Source organism: Camelus dromedarius, chromosome 13 (assembly GCF_036321535.1).
Source record: "Camelus dromedarius isolate mCamDro1 chromosome 13, mCamDro1.pat, whole genome shotgun sequence".
Taxonomy (NCBI): Eukaryota; Metazoa; Chordata; class Mammalia; order Artiodactyla; family Camelidae; genus Camelus; species Camelus dromedarius.
The window spans coordinates 51,928,848-51,949,975 of record NC_087448.1 but is presented as its reverse complement, the minus strand read 5'-3'; the positions used below and the strand labels follow the sequence as shown (position 1 = coordinate 51,949,975).

Sequence of the window (21,128 nt, the reverse complement as noted above, 5' to 3'; positions counted from 1 at the left end):
AGTAGAAATACGGCGCACATGAGAATAGAGGCTGGAGACACCATGGGTGAAACAGTGGAAAGGAAGAGGCCTTACTCATTTAGAATATTATGCACATATTTATGAAATGTTTTAATTAAACGTTTTATTCAGAGACACTTATAGATTGATGTGCAGTTGTGAGAAATAACGCAGGGAGAGCCTGTGTGCCTTTTACCCATTCTCCCTGGTGATGGCGTCTTGCAAACCTGCGGGCCAGTATCACAACCAGGACATCGATCGATGCCGTCCCCCAGTCAGGTTCCGATGCCACCAGTTTCGCTTGCACTCATTTGAGGGTGTGTGCACCTACATGTACGTGCTTGTATTTTCTCCCATTAAATACTTAACGATTTTTTTACTTTTTAAAAGAGCCTTTTTCATTCCGGGATTCTGAAAAAAAAATCACTTGTTTAGACTAGTCCTGGATTAACTGTAACTGCAGAAAAGGTAACACTGTAGAGTAAATCCTCCATCCCCCTCCAGCTTGGGGACCAGGCAGAGAGGATCAGGGTGCACCTGCGCGCGGTGGCGGGGAGGCCAGTAGGGCACTCTGGCAGGCGTAGCTGGCGCTTTATTTATTCCTGGGGGACCGATAAATGGCAATAAGCAAGGCTTTAAAAAGTACATCTGTTGGGAAAGACGCGTGCTTATCACTGCTCACTGTAACTCCTGCTCCTTGTCCCATCGTCCTGGCCTTCCCTCTTCCTCTCCATGTCCGAGGGGCTCAGCCCTGCAGGCTGCTCCCCCAGATTTCCCAGTCAGCTGGCTTGCGGTGTTCAGCCCATGGGAGGCATGTGGGAGACAGCAGGGAGAAGGGCAAAGCTGGGGTATTTTTTTCTTCCCTCCAGCTTCCTGTAGCCTCCCAAGCAGTGGGAATCCCTCCCCAGATCAGGCTTAACAGACCGTCTCTGGTTCCAGCTGCTCACCTGTGACCTTGGCCCATGGGCTCCAGCCGCACCACCTCCTTCTGTGGTTGATTGTTGTTAGCCCAGGGGAGGTGTCAGCTTCCTGCTCTTCCTAATCTCTGCTTTACCTCACTGTCCTGTCTTAGGCTCTCTGCTCCCCCATCACCTGAGTAACCAATCCTCTATCATAAATTTCCTCTGTGAAAAATGCTTGAAGAGATTTCTGTTTTCCTAGTTAGCCAGTCCCCCGTTCCTCAAAGCCTGGAAATGGTGTAAATTGGGTGAGGTTTTCCTCTTCTGATGTTCTGGCTTCTTCCACTGCAAAACTCTGGCCAGCTCCAGTCCTGGCAGAAAGTACCTTGCATTTATAATGTCACCCCTCCCACTAGGAATCTCCATCCTTTTCCTGACTATTCATCTCCTCCTGGTCTCTGGTTTCCCAGATACTAATTTGCCTTTGTCAAACAGAGTCGGCATTTTGGAAACCTCCCCTAGTGTCCTTGTAAGTCTGTCCTTGAGTTCCTCTTTTCTTAACCACCCCTGTCTTATTTTCAGCCAGTGGTTCTTACTGACCTCATCTCCCTTACGAGATGTGTAACGTCCTTCGGCCCCTATTAACATGTTGGTCTCGTGCCCCACTCCTGAACGCACTTTGGTTCGCAGGTTATACCTCTGCTGCTATGTAGGGATTTGGTTTTGCTGGCACTTCACTCTCCTGCACAAGGATGCTTTTTATGTGTTATCAGGCTTTTCCGCCTCGTCTTTTGTAGAAGTGGATGTGGCTCTGTAACAAAAACATTGGGAGGAACGTTAATAAGAATGCTCTGGGGAGAAGGCAATAGGACTCAGGTAGCATCTTCAAGTATAAAGCCAATTTAGAAGCCATGTCAGAGGTAGCAGAGCTGGGGGCCAGCTGGCACGGTGCCCTCCCGGACCGCTGCAAGGACCCTGCTCAGGCTCCACGCCCTGTTGACGAGCAGTTTTGTTGGTTGCTTCCTTGTTGGCCCCATAGTTGGCCGCAGTGGGCAGCTTTTTTTTTCTCCTTTCTCCAGGGGCTCCCCAGCCAAGCACAGAGAGCTGGGATTTGGAGCAAGGAGGAAGATTTCGAGCTATCACTAAGATGGCCAAAAGGTCTCACGGACAGCCCATTGCGGGTGCCCCAGCCTCAGGTGCAAGGAGCGGTCCCGTTAGGCGTTGCAGCACATGTGGGGAAACTCTTTAAACCATCAGCAGGTCTAGGCCTGGGGCCTGGGAAAGTCTGAAGCTTTGGCTAAAGAAGAACTTCTGTATCGAGAAATAGCCCATGGGATGGGTAGTACTTGTGTTCAGGTCCCGATGTTCTCCTGCCCTCCTGGGGGACGTTCTGGGGGCGGGTGCGCAGTTACACACAGGTGGATCTCCTTGCAACCTGCCTGTGGCCTCTGCTCTCCACAGTGATCCCTGGAGGTGAGTGCTGGACGGGGTGCCTGGGGGCTGGGCAGCTCTGGGCGAGCCGACAATGGAAAAGAAATAGGCTTACTTTAACTGGGCATAAGCTTTGAAGGCAAGTGATTAAGACACACTTCAGCATCAGGGACACATTGGGGTTCCAGTTAGTACAAATGCAAGGTCAGAGAGAATAAATCACTTGCACACCTATAATCACCAAAGAATAGTTGTTTAGCAACAAAACACCCAATTACGCCTGCTCTTAATGTGAGCGTCTCCTCTGTTTCCCTTTTTAAAAAGAAAATCCCTCAGAATGGACTGAGTTCAGGGTCCTTTCTTCCCTGGTCGGACTCTGTGCACTTTTCTTCAAGAGCGTGGTACCCACGTGAGAGCAGCCAGCGGTTTCTCCTGGCATCTTTCTGAAGCCTGGTCTTTTCCTTGGCTCGGTTGCATCTTTCTGCAAAGATGCAGTCTCTGTTTTTTTCCTTATTACTGAGTGATGTGCAGTGGCACAAGGAGAGAGTTTTTAAATGGAGTTTTCTCGAGCATCAGGAACTTGATTCTACCTAGAAACCCAGAGCAGGCGCAGTAGACAGTAGAGCAGTCGTTTTCTGTGCCTGGTGGGTGTTCCCTGTGTTGTGTTGAGTTGGCCCTAAATAGTTTGTGATCTTTCTCATCTGGTTACTAATAATGTTGACATATGTATTTTAAATCTCACATCATCTTGTGACCTAGCTCGACATTTTGTAGACTGAGTGGTTTTGGAGGAAAGCGTGCTGCGTACTCATTGTCCCAAATGAATAGGTACTAATGGCGCCAAGTTGACACTAGGTGCTGGAAATGCAGCAGTGAACAAAAATCATCCCCAATCCCGTCCTCCTGGGAGTCTGCAGTTCGCTGGAAAGAATATTAAGCAAGCCCAAATTATTTTGTAATTGGAGCTCATGATAAGTTCTTGGAAAAGACCAGATTTCTCTGAAAGGATACTGTGAGGGAGGTCAGGGAAGGCTTATATGGGAGAGTAATTTGTACATTAAGACCTGAAGATTGATTGGGGTTATCTTGGGGTGAGGTGGTGGGGAGGGTCCCATGTATGAAGCCTCGATGTGAGAGAGAGCTTGGCTTTTAGAGTCACTGAAAGACGGCCAGTGTGGCTGGTGCAGAGAGTGAGGGTGACAGTGGCTGGAGGGAGGCTGCTGAGATGTAGGTTAGGGCCTGATTATGCCGGACGTACCAGGCCAGGCTGACGACTTTATCCCGAGTGCAATGACGATTTTATCCTAAGTGCAGCAAGATGCCATTGAAGTTTGTTTTTTCCTTTTTTTAAATTGAGGTGAAATTCATATAACGTAAGATGAACCATTTTTAAGTGAATAATTCTGTGGCATTTAGTGTATTCACAGTGTTGTGGAACCACCACCTGTATCCATCCTAACACATTTTCATCACCCTTAATGGAAACCCCTTCCCATTAAGCAGTTGTTGAAGGGTTTTAGGGAAAGTGATGTGGTGTGGCTTGTCGTGTGTAAGATCTTTCTGGCAAATTTCTGGAGAAGGGATTGGACACGATGAGAGTGGAAGGAACACAACCAACTTTGAAATTTGGGTCAAGTCCAGGGAGAGACAGTGATGGCGGCCTCCTGGACCAGGGATGAGGAGAGTGACCATGGATATGGAGAATGGAAGGATCCGAGTTCCGTTATCAGGTTTACAATCCGTAAGTGATTTGGTCATCTTGTAATAACCTATATCCCTGGTTCCCAAAGGGTGGTCCATACCCTGTTCTCTGTGGAGGATGTTTGTTAAAAGTACAGCTTCCTTCTTAAGCCCACTTTGAGATACTGATGCAGAAGGACTAAAGAGGGACCTTAAGGGATTCTTACTGGAACTGAGGTTTGAGAACCACGCATTGTTGTCTTCTTCCTCATTCTGATGCCCTTTAATATTGAAGGCTGCCAACAAGCCATCAGACTGGGATCAAGGAGAATGAGACACAGAAGAGACAAAAGGATAACCTGGTGGGTGCTTTCAGTTTTGAGTGGGAGGGATGCTTTTCGGAGATGCCTCTTTAACTTGATCCCAAGGCAAATAAGTAATATAGACAATTTTATGGGTGGTGTTTATTTTTGATTCTTTTCTTTCTTGGAGTATTGTGACTCTGCCAGAAATAAATGGTGACTGACTGAGAACAGTGGCATTCTCATGAAATACAGTGTAGGGACAGTGTGTTCAGTTATTGTAAAAGAAACAAATAACTGCTGGAAGTTAACTTGTAAAACAAGCTGTCTTAGTATTTTGGGATTGACCTTGTACCTGCAAGTTTCCTACTACCTTAAAGAGAGATTCTCTCCAATTAACTGATTTTACAGCCAGAGTTTTTGAGACTTTACAACCAGAAAAATCCTGAAAGCTAGAGTAAAAATCACCAATAAATAAATCAAGATTTTCATCTCTGACTCCTGTTTTCCATGTGCCTTTGGTAAATTTTTCTAACCCAGTGTTGCCGCTTCCAGCCCAAGTCTGCGACACTCAGATGTTTCTATCCTAATGGTGTTTGGATCTTTGAAATAACCCTCTTCTTCCCAACAATTTATGTAATATGTTTGGTTTAATTATAACATTAGAACTGAAAGAGATCACAGAGAACGTCTACTTTTCTGCTTTGCTCGAAGCTGTTACCTTTGGAGAGCTTAATGTGACTGGAATGAGGCTCTGCTGCTGAGGAGTGGGGTCAGGTGCTGGGGGGTTTATCCCTGTGAGAAAAGGGTGTGGATAGCCAGCAGCGGTGGAGAGTTTCACCCACTACATAGCGGCGTGCCAGCGCCCCGCGCCAGCCACGCCTGTGCCCTTCTGGTGGCCTCACTGGCCCCTGCTTTTCCAGGAAGCAGCTGTGGTCTCTCCCCCACCTCCCCCACCACTTTGCCTTTCTGGAGTGTGATGTGCTCAGCTTCCTTCAGAAGATGTTTCATTTTGATTAGTATTATTTCCACTCTTCTAGAAAGCCACTTAGGCACCTCTGGCTGTATTTCTTTCGCAGCTTGTACACATTCAAATCTTAAAGTGCTTTCATTGCTTCATCGTGGAATTTCATAATGAAACAAGATTTTCAGTGCCTGGCTAGTGTCTTTGATTTTTTTTGGGGGGGTGGGGGGGTAACACTTCAGTTTGGAGAGGGATAGGAGGCAAAGCTGTCCATTTATTTTACAGGAAAGATAAACAGAATCAGTAAATAGCCAGCTTGTTTTTAAAGCTTAATTTTTCTGTGCCCCTCAAAATGCAGGTTGTTGGAAAGGGTATGAGGGGTGCAAAAAAGTAAGTAAAATTCTTCAGAAACACTAGAGCTCACCATTGTGGACATTTTAGTTAAGTTCTCCCAGGTTTATCTGTCTGTCTCTTTCTGACTCTGTCTCTATCTGCCTGTCTGTCTCTCTGTATACACACCACACACACACACACACACACACACACGATACAGACAAAATTCTAAATGAATGGGATTTTGCTGGATGTGCTATTCTGTAATCTGCCATGTTGTTCTCATGACATGTGGTGGGCATCTTTCCATGTCAGCACATATGTATTATCTTTTTAATGACTAAATACTTGTATTGGGTGCTCTTCGTTGTAAGTAACATGAATCCCAAGGTAAACTAGCTTAAATAATAAGAACATACTGACAGATTCAGTGGTGGAGGCTTCAGGCGTGATTTAATTCAGGATTTAGGATTTCTTTCTTATAATGTTCTCTTTCCTACTCTCTTTCATGCTTCTCATGGTGACAAAACAGCTGCAGCCCCAGGCGCACCACACTAACCAGAGAGGGAGCTTCTCTTGGTCATCAAACAAGCAAATCATCCCAAAAAAGGTTGGTTTCCTTCTGCTTGGATCATCTTAGGTTACATGACCAGGGCAATGCCTTGTTCTGATTGCTTCAAATTTGGGTAGAAATTCATGTTAATCCCTTTTAAACTTCATGTGTAAGAAACTCAGATATCTGCTAGAAAAGACAGGGAACAGCTTGCCGAGGAGGCTGCTAAAGTGTCTGTTAGAATTTACCCCAGGATCCCTGATAGACATTTAAGTTGTTTCCACGTTTTGAATCTAAAAATTATTGCTGCTCTAAGCATGCCTGTATGTATACCATTTTACACTGGTGCAATAATCTCATTTGGGTAAATTCTTGTTAGACGAATTGCAGGATCAAAAGGTATGCCCATTTTACATTTAATAGCCATCAGCCATCTAAGCTACAAAACCACCCTTTTGCGAATTACACATTGAAATCCCTCAACTGCCTGTTGGGAGCTTTTTTTTTTTTTTCTTTTTTCTATTTTAGCTTCTGAATCTGTGAGTGGAGACTTCAAAATTACAGCAGAATTTCAGATGTCACCATTTCTCTGAGCGAGACAAATTTGACGTGACATAATTTGAGGTTAATCAAAGCTTCTGTGGTGTAAAATGTTTCACCAGGAAGGCAGGGAGGCAAGGAAGGAGAGTTGTGTGTTCTACCAGCTGCAAGTCTAGAGCTTGAGGGGTGATGGCTCAGGGTGGGCAGTTGGAAGGCCCCTGAGTGGCCTCCCATTTGTTGCCATTGGCACGTGCTCTGTTCACCTCGCATCGCAGCCAGACATGACTGGATGTGCCGGGGGACGGTGGGCATTCGTGCGTTTACTCTGTACTTTCAACTGTAGTGCTTCTGAGTTCCTCGCAGCTGAATTTAGTAGTAAAAGGCTAACTTAGAAATCAGCGATCTCTGGAATATTCAGACCTTGTGTGCCGTGAGCATCCTTTGGAGGAAATGAGTGGGGAGACTCACGGGAAGACACACTTCCAGGGACCCGGTGGCAGAGAAATGCCATTTACCAGGATAACCTTTATTAGTGTGAGCAAAAGTGGTGTTTGAGTGGAAACCTAGCAGAAGAATTATAGTTAACATCTTTTGAGTATTTTCAGGCACAGTTGCATATGCCATCCTATTTAATCCTCATGGCAACTCTTTTTAATGTCAATCATCGGAGGAAACCAAAGTTCAAAAAGATTAAGTAACTGGTCCACTGTCATAGCTGATAAGTGGAAGAGACAGGAATGTGGAACCTTTTTTTCCACCACGTATATGATGCTCCTTCTCTCCCCAGGAGATACTACTAATAGCAACTGGCTTTATTTTTTTCTGGTGATGCAAAAGAAGGAAAACAATATCTAGTATTACAATTAAGATACGGCATTGAAGAGAATTACAAATAATAAAAGTGACGGAAAGTGCGAATGGCCCAATCGAGGTGTGTGACCCAGAAAACAAGGAAGGGGGATCAACAGTGACGAAGAGAACAGGCTTCCCCGTGGGAAGTGACTCTGCAAGGTGGGAGTTTCATGAGCTTGAGACACGTGGAAAGGGGCCAAATGGAAAAAAATAGATCAGATACAGTGTATGGTATATGTGAGCATGTTCTAAAGCTGTGCTTATTCTAGAGAAATAGAAATTATCATCATTAAATTACATATGTTTATCTTGGAAGCATATTTCCATGACAGAACTGTATTACCACGTAAAGAAGTGGCAGGCTTTTGGAGATGTGTGAACTTGGTTGCTACGTTCACGTGGGTTCAGAACGCTGTAAGGCGATGGCTTGGTGAAGTCAAACAATGTCCTCATCAGGAAGAAGATGAAAAGGGACAACTTATGAATAAAGCACAACTGTATCAGAGTGAAAATACGTTTACATGAGCAAAGAGAAGGTTAGGGTGTAGCATACTTAGTGGAGAAAAGAGATGGCTTAAACTCGCAGGAATGGAATTATGGAACACAGGGTCAGTTCTTCTGACATGAAGGACAAGGAAGAGTTCTTCTGGTCATGGGTCAGAAGGAGGGCTCTCCCCCCGCTGCCCCTTGCTAACTGCTGATGCCAAGCGGAGCTGGAGGGCACCGGCAGATTGAGTGGCCCCAGTGAGTCTCCCGTTGCATCTGGCAGCAAGCAAGTTGCTCTTCTTGGGCTCCTGCCTGCGGCTGAGCACGGCCTGTTTGGGGTGTCTGCCAGTGGACAACTGATTCAGAGGCACAGGGGAGCGTACAGGGCTTGGGCAAGTGGCCAGCGGCACATGGCAGACCCTGCTCATCGCAGATGCTTTGGTGGGAGCTGAGTGCGTCCTTTCCCACTGATGCTCTAGTGAAGCCATTACAGAATATCCATCATAGTAGCTCCTTAGTCATCTTTACTGGGAATCGGCTCCATTGCCCAGTTGCACCGATCATTAAAAACTTCTTTGAAGCGTGCAGCCGAAACTTCTCTCTCCTTGGCTCGAGGTAGTTGTTGCCTGCCCTATTTGGCAGCAGCCATGAGTAGCTGTGAGCACAAGTGATTTTACTGGCTGAGGAGTTAAACAGAAGCTGAATCAAGTTTGGCTCCCTGCATCCTGGTCCCAGGGTTGAAAACAACAGAATAGCCAATGAAAGCGTCACTGAGCAGTGCACCGTGGATGGCCTTTGATGCCTCGCAGGGGCATGTGTGCCTCAGTGCGGAAGCTGCTGCTGCAGGCTTCCAGCGCTCCAAATCGGTGCTCCGGTCTCGTTAGTCTCCAGATCTTAGCGTGAAATATTTAGTATCCTAGGAAAGCTAAATTAATGGTGAGTCAGAGTAATTAAGGCAAAGTAAATAATCTCCAAGGTTCTCATTCCCCGTGAAACTAATTTCATATCTTATCCTTCATGTGTTAAAAATAGTTCTCTGCTAATTCAAGATGCCCGTGCTCTGTGTTGGTGAAGTGCACTTCAGTTCTATTGAAAGGATGCAGATTAGAGACTTATTTTCAATTGGGCAATTTTTTACTTTTTTAAGAGAGACATTTATTTTGGCACTACGAGAGCACGGATCTCTTTGGGGGAACTGGGTGTTGGATCCAGCTGTAGCCAGGCAGCTGATGGGCCAACTAGTTCCTGATCACTTGCAGCTGGGACAGGCTGTTCATCCCTTTAGTGAGGACTCTCAGTTCCCCTCCTTCTAGCCAGTGGATTAGTTTAACTCTTTTGCGGGACGTTGACCGGCCATAGCTTGACCTTGAATATGTCTGCACGTTTAGAAACTAGATCTGTTTAGTTCTTGTGAGCAAGGGGAATCCTGGGACCTGAACATCATTTAAGGGTTATTTCTCACCTTTCATAATCATGGCATGTAAGTAAGGGAGCAGCCGTGAGCTCGTATGTTTTTAGACTTGAGGGTACCAAAGCAGATCCTCCCACAGCCCAGCAATAGCAGTGCCCATGTCCCGTTGTCCCAGGGCCTGGAATGGTCTGGTGCTTTGGCTTGAGTGAGGATAGGATGATAGCTTGCTTCCTCAAGCTACTGGAACTGCTTTAGGATTTCTTACTGTTACAGCAGTGGCCTTGATCAGGTGAGAGAATTCTTTCTCTTTCTGTGGTGAGAGCACTGTGGTTAGGAAGAACAGAGCTACTTGAAGAGAAATGCTTAACAATCCTCAGTTACCTACAATTGGAATGTGAGATCGTTCTGCTGTGGCTTCCTTTCCAAATCCCCCTGATTGTCCCTGGCTCTTCCGGGAGCTGCCTCAGCCCTGCGGTGCGTCCTGGACCTCTGCTTCCAGAGATGCGGCTTGGCCTTTTGACTGTTTTGGGTGCCAACACGGCCGTGGACTGTGCAGTGTTCAGTTTACATCACAGAGGGGAACCTGGATAGGGTCACACATCTATGCAGAAGACTGTGGGTGAGTAATGGAAGGAGAGGCATATGTAAAGTGACTTTAATGATTCTCTTACTTTTCAGTGTTTCGTTTTAGTGCTGGGGGAACTTTTATTTTTTTGACAGTGGAGTGTCCTCTTTTGCAAAATTTTGAATTTCTTTTTCTGAGAAAAGAATATTGAAACAGAGTAGAGTGTAAGCATGTGATGTGGATGGGGAATAAGTTTACTGAATGTGGGGATTATCACACTGTGTCTGTACATTGCGGCATTTTAATATTACCGTCTTTATCATGATCAGTACATACATTTATATGGCACCTGACAATGTGCAAAGTGCCATCTCATGCTTTGCTCATCACGACTTCTGAATGACCTGGGTAATGATTCTTATTCCTGTTGTAAAGGTGATGAAACCAAAATTTGGTGAAGTCAGTTCATTATCTATTCCTTCATTGATTCATTCTTTATTTCACAAACTTTTACTGAATGTTCCCTAATGTTATGGCAGTTTTGAATGTACAGAGTTGAGAAGCACGGAGACTGTAAGAGGAAGCGGACAGATATGGATCACTAACACTGTGTGGTGAGCATAATGCAAATGAGGCTTAGAGGTGCCCACAGCAAGGTGTGATTCATCCTGATGAGAGAGTGGAGGTACCATTTACAGAGATAATTAAGCTTGGCTCCAGAGAAGTTCCCCAGGTGGAGAAGGTCATTCAAAGCTGAGATACAGAGGCACAGAAGAACATGGTATGTCCAGGGAGAGTCGTATGAAGTGACCAGAGCATTGGAAACACCTGGCAAGTGCAGGTGTGGGGCGCTGAGGCTTGGAGGCATCACAGCTTGTCAGTGGCAGAGCCAGGAAGGCACAGGGTTTGTACCTTCCTAGTTTGATGTCCTCCTTTACACTAGGTTCTTGTTGCTTATTTCGGTTTTCTTGTCTTTCTTCCTGGATACATCCTTCGCACTCTTGACGCAAGCCATGTTAAAGAAAGTGCCAAGTAGGGGTTTCATTCGTCAGGGTTTTTTCGTGCAGCAGTGGGAGATATATTAGCTTGGGTGTTGGTGGATGCATGAGTCTGTGTGTGTTCCTCTGTACGAGTTGAGGTGAAGTGACTCGGGGCTGAGGCCCAGATGCTCTCAGTTTAATGTTCTGACAGGTGAAGCCAATGCCACTTCATCAGCCAAACAGGGACCCTTGGCCTGCCTGAGCCCGGCCCCAGTTCAGAGGTCTCCCAGGTTATGTAAACTTGGCACTTGGAAATCTAAAAGCCTTAGTGATTATTCTGAAGGGGATTTTTCTGAGCAGTTTCCCCGGCTGAAATGTTTTTTTTGTTCACAGAGCTGAGTGAGTGCTAGAAATAATCGAAAAAGACTTGAAGACGGGGAGGGTAACGTGGAGGGAAGGCATATTAGCTGCTAGCTGATATTATTGCCTGAAAGCAGGCGGTTCTGTTAGATTCTGTATACTGTATGTGGTGAAAGAACAAACCTTTCCATTTTTTTTTCCTGAGAGCCACGATGCTATCTCAGTAATTGAAAATAATCTTCTAAAGTTGCTCTTTAACTAGATTTACACAATCCCCTTTCAAATCAGCTGTTATCTGCCCTTACATTTCACAGTTAATGTTGCTGTCTGCACAGCCCCTGCTAACAAGAAGATCAAGTGTAACTCTTTTCATGATTTGAAATAAAGTGTTTCTGTTGTAATTATCCCGGCTCCTGGTTGTGCCGTTACAAGTGGGCTCATTTCTCAGCTGGGTTTACGAGGATGGTTCGTTGTGGATATAAGGCCTGCCTTCTGTTCCAGCAGTGTTTCCTTTCACAGGCATCTCTAGGATGGCTCTAACTCTCTCACTTTAATTTTTTTTTTTAATCTTTGAAAGTGTTTTCATAGATGTTTCAGGGTGTGGGCCAGCATTAGGGGGAGGTAGGTCCTGGGGAGTTTTTTCCTTTTGCTCTACTGAGTGACACTTGAGGGACACTGTATCCTCTGTTTATGTCTTGACTGACCCAGTTTTGGCAAAATTAAATACTGTGCCTCCTAAAATGTAGTGGGCAGGTTTCGAATAGGTGTCTGATGATGGTGGTGAGAGAGGTAAACATTAAAGTGTGCTGCTGGGGGATGTTGTGAAAAGCTGGGGAGTCTCCTTGGAATTCTTCTGGACCAGGACACATTCTCACATGTTTAGGATACGCATCCTCTGTGGGTCTTATGTATCTGTGCTGACGCATGTAACTCTATTTCTAGACTGTGCTCCCATTTTAGTTTTAAGTTGCTATCTTATCCCTCTTGCATAATTGATCTACAAAAGCCTTTTGCTTATTCCAGGCTAGCAAAATTTTCAATAATGCATTCGTTTTAAAAAAATTATCTGTTTTTTATTGAAGTATAGTTGATTTACAATGCTGTGTTAGTTTCAGGTGTACAGCAAGGTGATTTAGTTATTCTTTTACAGATTCTTTCCCATTAAAGATTATGACAAGATACTGATGATGGTTCCCTGTGCTGTACACTAAGTAGGTCCTTGTTGTTTATCTGTTTTCTGTGTAGTAGTGTGTATACGGTAACATGCTCTTTAAATCAAAATCACTAATTACTTTACTATCTCAAGGAAAATGTCAGTCAACAGCCACGGAAAGCTGAAAGGACATTAAGTCCTGTTGAAGTTGGAGTATTAACTCCATCTGAGACTTGTACTTAGGAGGGTCTCGGAGGTAGTGTTTGTTACTAGGATTTTGGGAAGAGAACTAAGGATGCGGCTGGGGATGGAAGACACTAACTGAAGCAGCTCGTGGATTTTAAGACTTCTTTTGAGTCTAGTCTGCACGGCTCTACTTCACAATGTCAGCTGCAGTGGTACCTCGAGGCCTGACTCTTCCATTTAACACCTGTGGTCCCTCAAACAATTGAAGCCAAATTTCCCTTGGGTGCAAAAGAAGAGGGTTGGACGGAATGACCCTCTGCGAGTCTCAGCTGCCTTGAAATGATGAATTCTGTTGAATCTGAAGGATATTCCGTGAACCCATATGCCAGTCATAAAGAGAATGGATTATGAGCTGTCGTTAAGCTACGTGGTCTGCCATTTTAGGTTCTCCGCTGTGTTAATCAGCTCCTTGAGTAAGAAAATGAGAACTGACTGAATCGTTTAGAAACCCTCTTAATTACATTAAAAAATAAATATTCTGTAAATATTTCAGCCTTCATACAGATATGTCACTTTTTTTTCCTTAAATTATCTTCTGACTTTACATAGAGTTAGTATTGTTTTGTACTACGCACTGTGAATAGTAAGAGAGTAAGTATCTTGCCGAATTCCCACAGTTGGCTACCCCAGTGCCTTTTTTATTGGGCTGTAGGATTCCAGTGAGCGCCTGCCCCAGATAATTAACTTCTTCTGGTGAATGCGGATGCCACGGGCTTGCTCTTGTTGGGAGCAAGAGATCCAGGTGTAGCTTCTGCTGTTCTTTCTCTGTTGTGTGTTGTCTGGTTCAGTGCTTAACTAGCAGGACTACCACTTAAAGGACATCCGAGAACAGTTTAGGGAGTTAAATTTTATCCCATGGTTAACTAAACAGCGGAGGAAGTCAATAAGGAAGAAACTCAAATCTGATCGTTACGAGGAAGCTCACGTCACACCCCTAATTAATCTCAAGGAACTGAGACTTGGCTCTCCTGTAGAGGAAATCCTAGCCCCCAACCTGCACACCTTTTCTTCTTTCTTCTCAACAGGAGACTGTTCACAGCCCCGGGAGCAAAGGGAGGATTGGAGGGAGGTTTGCAGGGAAGAATTGGAAGTGGCTGCATCGGCCGATTCCATTTATCTTCGAGCTCCAAACAGAAAGCACAGCCTAGACAGAGAGACCGAATTGGTAACAAAGTTTAAATTGCCCCTGAGCTGCCTTAATTTATGTTTCTCGCTCCGTGGAGATGTTGAGGGATGAATTCTTCATACTTTTGCCAGCACTGAGCTCTCCCTGCAGACGGATCTCAGCAGTCATATCCATCTCACATTCACCCGGGCACATGAAACGTCCTTCTCCGACTGGAGCTGGTCCGCCCTGCTTTATCTAACACCTGGTGTAGAACAAGGAAAGGAGGAGGATGTGCAGGAATTAGATTTGCAGGAGGCAGCATGACCAAAAGAAGGGCAGAGACACGTGCTTGTATTTTACCGTTTTTGTTTCTCTTCCTGTTCTGCCGCTGACTACGTGGAATGCTCTTCCTAGCTCCTCTGCTGTAAAAGTGTGTAGTGTTTTACTAATTGAGGCTGGGGAGTGACACAGATTTGGCTGAAAGCAGTGAGAACCCTGTGAACACTGAAAATACCGTATAACAAGAATCCGGGGCGATTCAGCAGACGCGAATGAGGAGGAAGAAAAGGCACCAGAGTGCCTGTGGTTGGATAATGAGGAGACGCGGGTCCTGACGGTGCAGTTCATCTGGAGACTAGCCAGTCTGAAGCGGTAAAGGGAAGACATCCAAAGACAGTGGGTGGGGATTTGATATTTGTAACTTTCCAATGCAAAGTCATGTCTGTGACCCTGAGTGGATAGTTTTACAAGCTGCCATAGAATGGTGTGTTTTTTTTCCCCCTCACTGTATGAAAAGTTCTTTGAGAGTTATCCTATTTATCTGATGTAATTTCAAGATGTCTGGAGAAGTGATGAGTCCATCTGATGATGTAGAAGGATGAGAGTATTTTCCTGTAAGTTTTAGGGACTTGGAATAAGTTTTTGTATGAAATAAGGGTGGTTTTCTTCAGACTGAGAACATCTTTTGGAAGAGTCTGTTGATCTTGCTTTTTCTTACCTCAGTTTCTCTATATCTGAGAGGAAATTCAGGTTATCTTGTGGGCATTTCTGCTCTGGAAGTCTTAAGAAGCAATGTTTCCTGGAAAGAAAATGAGGGCAGGGAGGAGGGAGGACCCTCAGGCCTCTTTCTTTGACTTTGGGCAACTCACTTGGAATCTTGGTAGTCACAGCTTTCCTCTCAAAGTATTAATAATCGTACTTGCTTTTTTTCTGTATCTCAGGAATTTGGGGAGAATAAACAAGATAATAGTACAAATGTGTGAACTCTTTGTAGGGAAAAATGCTGTATAATATTAAGAGGCATAATGCTCACTGCCAGGTGGTGTTTATTCTTGTTTTTGTGTGTGTGTGTGTGTATATATATATATGTATATAGATATATTTTATTGAAATGTCCGTTTACAATGTTGTGTCAATTTCTGCTGTACAGCATAATGCTTCAGTCATACATGAACATACATATATTTGTTTTTATATTCTTTTCACCATAAGTCACTGCAAGATATTGACTATAGTTCCCTGTGCTATACAGTATAATCTTATTGTTTATTTTATATATAGTAGTTAGCATCTACAAGTCTCAAACTCCCAGTTTATCCCTTCCCATCACTTTCTCCCTTCCCATCACTTTCTCCCCTGTTGTTTTTTTTTTTTTTTCCCTACTGTGATGCTGTGGAATATTTGTGAACCTGGAAGGAAAGCCAGGAAAGCACAGTACCCCTGCCCCCTGAAAAGATCGGTCAGAAATCCCATGCAGCTGAATTTTGTTTTGGGTGAAGTATCTTTAGTTTAAATTTCAATATGGTACCTGCTGTTTGAGTTCCCTTGGAAATTTTCATGTCTGATCTAGCTTAGAAAATACCAGAAGGAGAAAACACAGCTGAAGAAAGAGGGTTAGAAGAGAGGAGTGCTGGTGGGGGCAGGCAGTGTGGACACATGCCAGTGGAGTCAGTGGGCTCTAAAGGAAACAGAACGCGTCACTGCACCGGGGTTGTGTGGTGCGGGGCAAACACGCCGATGTCTGCCCTGCTTATGGGGGGCGTGGGGGCGGGGGAGGTGCACGGACAGACCACAGGCTGCCGCAAGCGAGTGTTCTGGTCTTCTACCTCCCTCGGCAGAGTTCAAAGTGAGCATGTGGTCCTGACATTCCCAGCCTCACCAGGGGCCGTGGATAAGAGAGTAAATTACAGTCACCTGTTTGTCTTAGTGATGCAGAGGCGTGTATCACCTGCTGTGTTTTGGAAGGATTTAGTTTTCAGAAATTTTAATTAAAATTTTAGTACAAGGTGATATTTTCTAGCAAGTACACTTAACCAGACCAGAATACTCTTTGACGATGGCAGATAAATGAGGTGTTTTTTTGCATTATCTAGAAGGAAAAAAAAAAAAAAAAAAAGAGCTGCTTTCCCAGTCTATGGAAGAGATCAACTTGCTGTTGATGATAACCTGGTAAACCATCAGATGAGTTCTGAGCTCCTGCGTCCAGTGAGGTTCCCAGAGCCCCTCTGTACTCCCTGTTACTGTACACTTTATGATCGATAAACAATTATATTACCCTCCTGATGAAATGCAAGCGTCATGAAGGCAGAGATCATGTCCCTCTTGCTCGTAGTTGTACTGCAGCATCGGTATGGTACCGAACATAAAGGAGATGCTCAGTAATTACCTGTTGAGTGAGTGGATGGATGGATGGATGGATGCACTTAAATACAGTGTAGCTTGACTATTCTGTACCTTGGCTGGATTCAGGTGCCATCAAAGAAGCAAGTATCTTCAAGGGTTGCCTGTATTCACACACTGAAGAGACACCAGTCTTCATTGTTCTAAGGGGATATAAGATGGAAACCATTAATCCTTATTTCAAAATGCTTATCCCCATGACTCTGATGTGCAGCTCGAAGTGTCTGCACCAAGGTCTGATTTACAGTGTTACAGTTACATTCAACTCTGAAAGACAGTGGCGGCTCTGTCATCTCCATCACTTTTTTTTTTTTTTTAAATGAGACATTTCCTTATTAGGCATCATGGAGCATAACATGAGGGGTTGAAAAGTTTAATGGGGATAAGTTTAATTGAACTCTTGGGGGTATGCTTTTAATTATATTATCTTTAGTCATATGACAGAGACTAATCAGTTTCCAGCCCAGGTTTTCATTTACTTAACTTTCTGACACAGGTTTTCCTTGTTCTGGTCTACAGCTTTTTCTGAAATAGAGCTGTCTTTCTCAGTTTCCTGGTCCTTGAGCAAAGAAGGTCTCCTTTCCCTTGCTTAAGGTCTTGTTTTTCTAGTAAGCACCTTGACCACGTGAATTCTGCTGTCTACCTTGCTGTCCTGCCCCCCAAAATCTGGCTGGACTTTATACAAACAAAAATATTTATTTAATTGTGACTGTATTTATTATTATTTGTTGCCATTTGTGCTTGTTACTGTTGCTATTAATATTATCAGTAATAACATTTACTGAGTACTGACTATCCTCTAAGAGCATTATGAGTATCATTTCACTTAGTCATCTAATTTCAGCCGTGTTAGCTTAGGCACTGCTCTGTCCCTGTGTTACACATAAGAAACCAGGGCCTGTAAGTTAGTTCAGTAACTTGCCCAAAGCCATTCAGGTAGTTAGTTCTTTTTTTCATTCATTCATTCATTTTTTTTTATTGAAGTATAGTCAGTTTACAATGGGTTTTTTTGCCTTTTTAATATATATATATATATATATATTTTTTTTTTAATTGAAGTCTGGTCAGTTTACAGTGTTGTGTCAATTTCTGGCATATAGCATACACGTGGTTAGTTTTGAATGAAACTTTTTATTTTGAGATGATTGTAGATTCATATTCAGTTGTGAGTACTAATATAGAGAGATCCCTGGTATCTTTTACTTGGTTTCTTCAAATGACAATGTCTTGCAAAGCTGGAGGACAGTATCATAACCAGGGTCCTGACAGTGATATAGTCAAGATGCAGAATATTTCCACCAGCACAGGGATCCTCCACGCTGCCTTTTTTAAATTCCCATTTTATTCTCTTCTTGTCCCTGCCTGTAGCTGTGACCCTAACACCATTAATCTGTTTTCCGGATTCTATAATTTTGTCATTTCACGGGTGTTATATAAATATAGTAAGTAAGTGGCCTTTCGGGATTGGCTTTTTGTCACTCAGTGTAATTCCCCGGAGATTCATGTAAGTTGCGGTGTGGACCAGTGGTTTGTCTCACTTTGTTGCCGTGTCTAGTTTTTTTAATCACTTTTCTATAGAGGAACTTCTGGGTTGTTTCCAGTTTTTGACCTACTGTGAATAAAGTTGTCATGGACATTCGTGCATAGGTTTTTTGTTTTGTTTTGTTTGAACCTATCCCAGGTTTTTATTTCTCTGGGACAAATGCCCAAGAGTGCAATTGGTGGGTTGCTTCATGTTTAGTTTTATAAAAAAAAAACTGCCCAGCTGTTTTCGGCAGTGGCCGTACCATTTTACATTCTCGCCAGCAGCGTATGTGCGGTCTGGTTTCTCTGCATCCTCACCAGCATTTGGTGTTACCATTTTTTTAAATTTAGCCACCTTGGTAGGTATTTAGTGGTATCTTGTGGTGGTTTTAGTTGACATTCCCCTGATTCTTTGATGAAATGTTCCACGTCTGAGTCCACGTGGCAGCATGGCTCAGGGCTGGCTGGTCACAAGTCTAGTGGCTGACTGACTGTCAGCTGGAGGAACGAGGCTGGTGGAGCCACATGGCCTTTTGTCTCCCTTCATCCCTAGCCCAGCGTGGCGCCTAGGCAGACTTCCAAGAGAGCAGAAGTTCCAAGGCCTTTTGAGACCCTGTCTTGGAACTGGTACCCCTTCACTCGCCTTGTGTTCCGTTACTCAAAGCAAGTCACAGGACCAACCCTGATTCAAGGAGTGGGGAGATAGACGCCATCTACCTCTTGAAGGGAGAAGGTGCAAAGTCAAATATCCAAGTGTGTGGATATAGAGAGGAACAGAGACTTAGGAGCTGTTTTGCAATTAATATACCGCATCAGGTATCTTGTATGATTATCTTTCACCCATTTTTTTTCCCTTCACAACACATACTTACCTTGACAGTAGTGTTCTTAGTGAAAATATATTTGACTAAGTGTTGGAAAATCAATTGTGTGTGTGTGTGTGTGTGTTGAGAAATGGGACTAAGGATGCCTAGAGCCGTAATATTACCCAGGTTATTTACGAACTTTTCCCTTTAACACATGCAGGGTTGGCTTCTGCCTAAATCACACTGGACAGTTATAATTAGAGAAGATTATATTTTCATCTTTTTTGTGGGGTGTTACATAGGCTGATTTCTGCCCATCCAATTTCAACTTGGCTGCTTCTGGGACAAGCCCTAAATTCATTCAGCAGATCCTAAGTGCCAGGTGCTGGGGATGAAAAAGAGGAATAAGACGCCTGCCCAGGGCTGCCAGCCCAGTGCGGGAAGTGGGTGTATTTAAAAATGCCAAGTGGTGTGGTGTGTCCCTCACCTCACACACATCCTTTTCTGTGAACCTCTTGCACTTATTTTTTTCCCCTTCTCAGCAGAAACGACATGACTTTATTTCTTCCCCACTCTCCCACCCCCATTTTGTGGCCGCATGTACCTACAGGCTGCTTGGAGCTTTACCTGTGGATGGGATGTCTCATGCCACCCGGCTGAGTGACAGCATTTGGGATACGGTTTTCTAATTAGTAAGGAAGTTCTCTGATTGCTTGTTAATTCTGCTCATTTTAGGAATAAGCCATGGGTGGCTGGAGGGAGGGCTGGTCTCACACCATATTTGTTGAAGGTTTAACGCTTTCTCTCATGTTTTACTTCTTTTGCTAAAATCGCACCCCAAAATAATCAACATGTGTTCCTGCCATTTTACCGACTTGACAACTTAGAAAACAGCCATGGGTAACTTTATAATTTCATTTTTGTTGAAAATGTTGTAAGAGAGGAGAAAAGTCTAGGAGAATATATGCCAGATGTTAGGAGCAGTGATCTCTGGCTGGTAAGTTTAATGATGATTTGTTTTCTTATTTAGGCTTTATTGTGTTTTGTAATGTTATACTATAAAATATATTACGGTTGTAAACATTTATTTTAATTGTATGAAGAAAATTGATAGCCCGCAGGTAATGCTTTATAACCAGAGAGAGAGGGTGTGAGGGTGTGATGCCTTGGAGCATCTCAGGTACACAAAGCCCTGATGAAAGCAGTGACAGAGGTCCTGCTGAATGACTGTTATGTCACCATGGAGAGAGGGGAAGCAGCTTTAGGGAGTTTTGACCAGATTTCATTCTTTGATGTTAAATCTGCATGTTTACTCTGGCGTCTTGATTTCTTTCTGCCCTTTGTACAGTGTGTCGTTCATACTCAGAGATGCTGCCTCTGACAGTGATGGTCATCTGGAGATGTGGATATAGCTGAAAATGCTCCTATTCAACCCAAAATTCTTTCAATTAGTAATATTCTTTGAAGTTTTTTGTGCGATGTGGAATAGAGAAGCAGTTTTGTGTTCTGGGGTTTGTAACAATGGCATCCTTTCTTTTATGTCCCGAGCAGTTAGAGTCCTGGTGATGTGAAGGATGGAGGAACATGTGACCTCTGAGTTTTTCTGTTGTGGAGAATCAATGCAGCAGGCAGGATATGCTGCGTTGTGAAGCCAGCATCCTATTTATGGATGTGGGGCCAACAAGAACATAAGCAGATTTAGTTACACAGGCAGGCAACACGAATTAATATGTATAATTTAGAGTCAGGAACCCAAGACTAATCATTCACAATGCAAGTCAATACATAGAGGAAACACTCCAGTTTAAGTCCCAGTTCTGAAATGTAAGGGCTAGGTTCCTTTAAGGAGACCTGGGCATAAAAGGATGAGGGAAAAAAAGCCGAAACCATCCTAAAGGAATCATGGCCGAAAGGAGGGGAAGCAATACTATTACCAGCTCCCTGGGGTTCCTCTTCTGTGGCGAGGGATTGTACTGTTTCGCATTTCAGAAACTGTTTTAGGAAGGACCATATACATTAAATCTTAGAGTTTTCCCCAAACCCTTGACTAATGAGCTCAAAGACTCACTCAAGCCATCCAAGCCAAAGATGTAGAATCAGAAATGTTGAGGAAATATCTTTACTTCCTCTTTTTTCCCCAGCAAATATATCTCCACAGCATATAATTTCATGTACATAGTTTTGATCAACTTCCTTTGTACCTTTAGGCATTGAGATGTTAACTTAATTTTTAATTCCAGTGACCTCTGGCAAGAT

General features: G+C 43.9%; 1 protein-coding gene across 4 annotated transcripts in view; it reads left to right on the top strand.

Annotated features, from left to right (window-relative positions):
• The window catches only part of ENOX1 (ecto-NOX disulfide-thiol exchanger 1), a 511,292-nt gene that overhangs the window by 8,924 nt on the left and 481,240 nt on the right, over window positions 1–21,128 (top strand). For 3 of the 4 annotated variants that reach the window (XM_031466047.2, XM_064493135.1, XM_031466045.2), the window contains exon 2: window positions 6,142–6,219. The exons of the other annotated variant lie outside the window; for it this stretch is intronic. The gene's annotated coding sequence lies outside the window, so the exon portion shown is untranslated. The remainder of the gene's footprint in view (window positions 1–6,141; window positions 6,220–21,128) is intronic. 4 annotated transcript variants of the gene reach the window in all.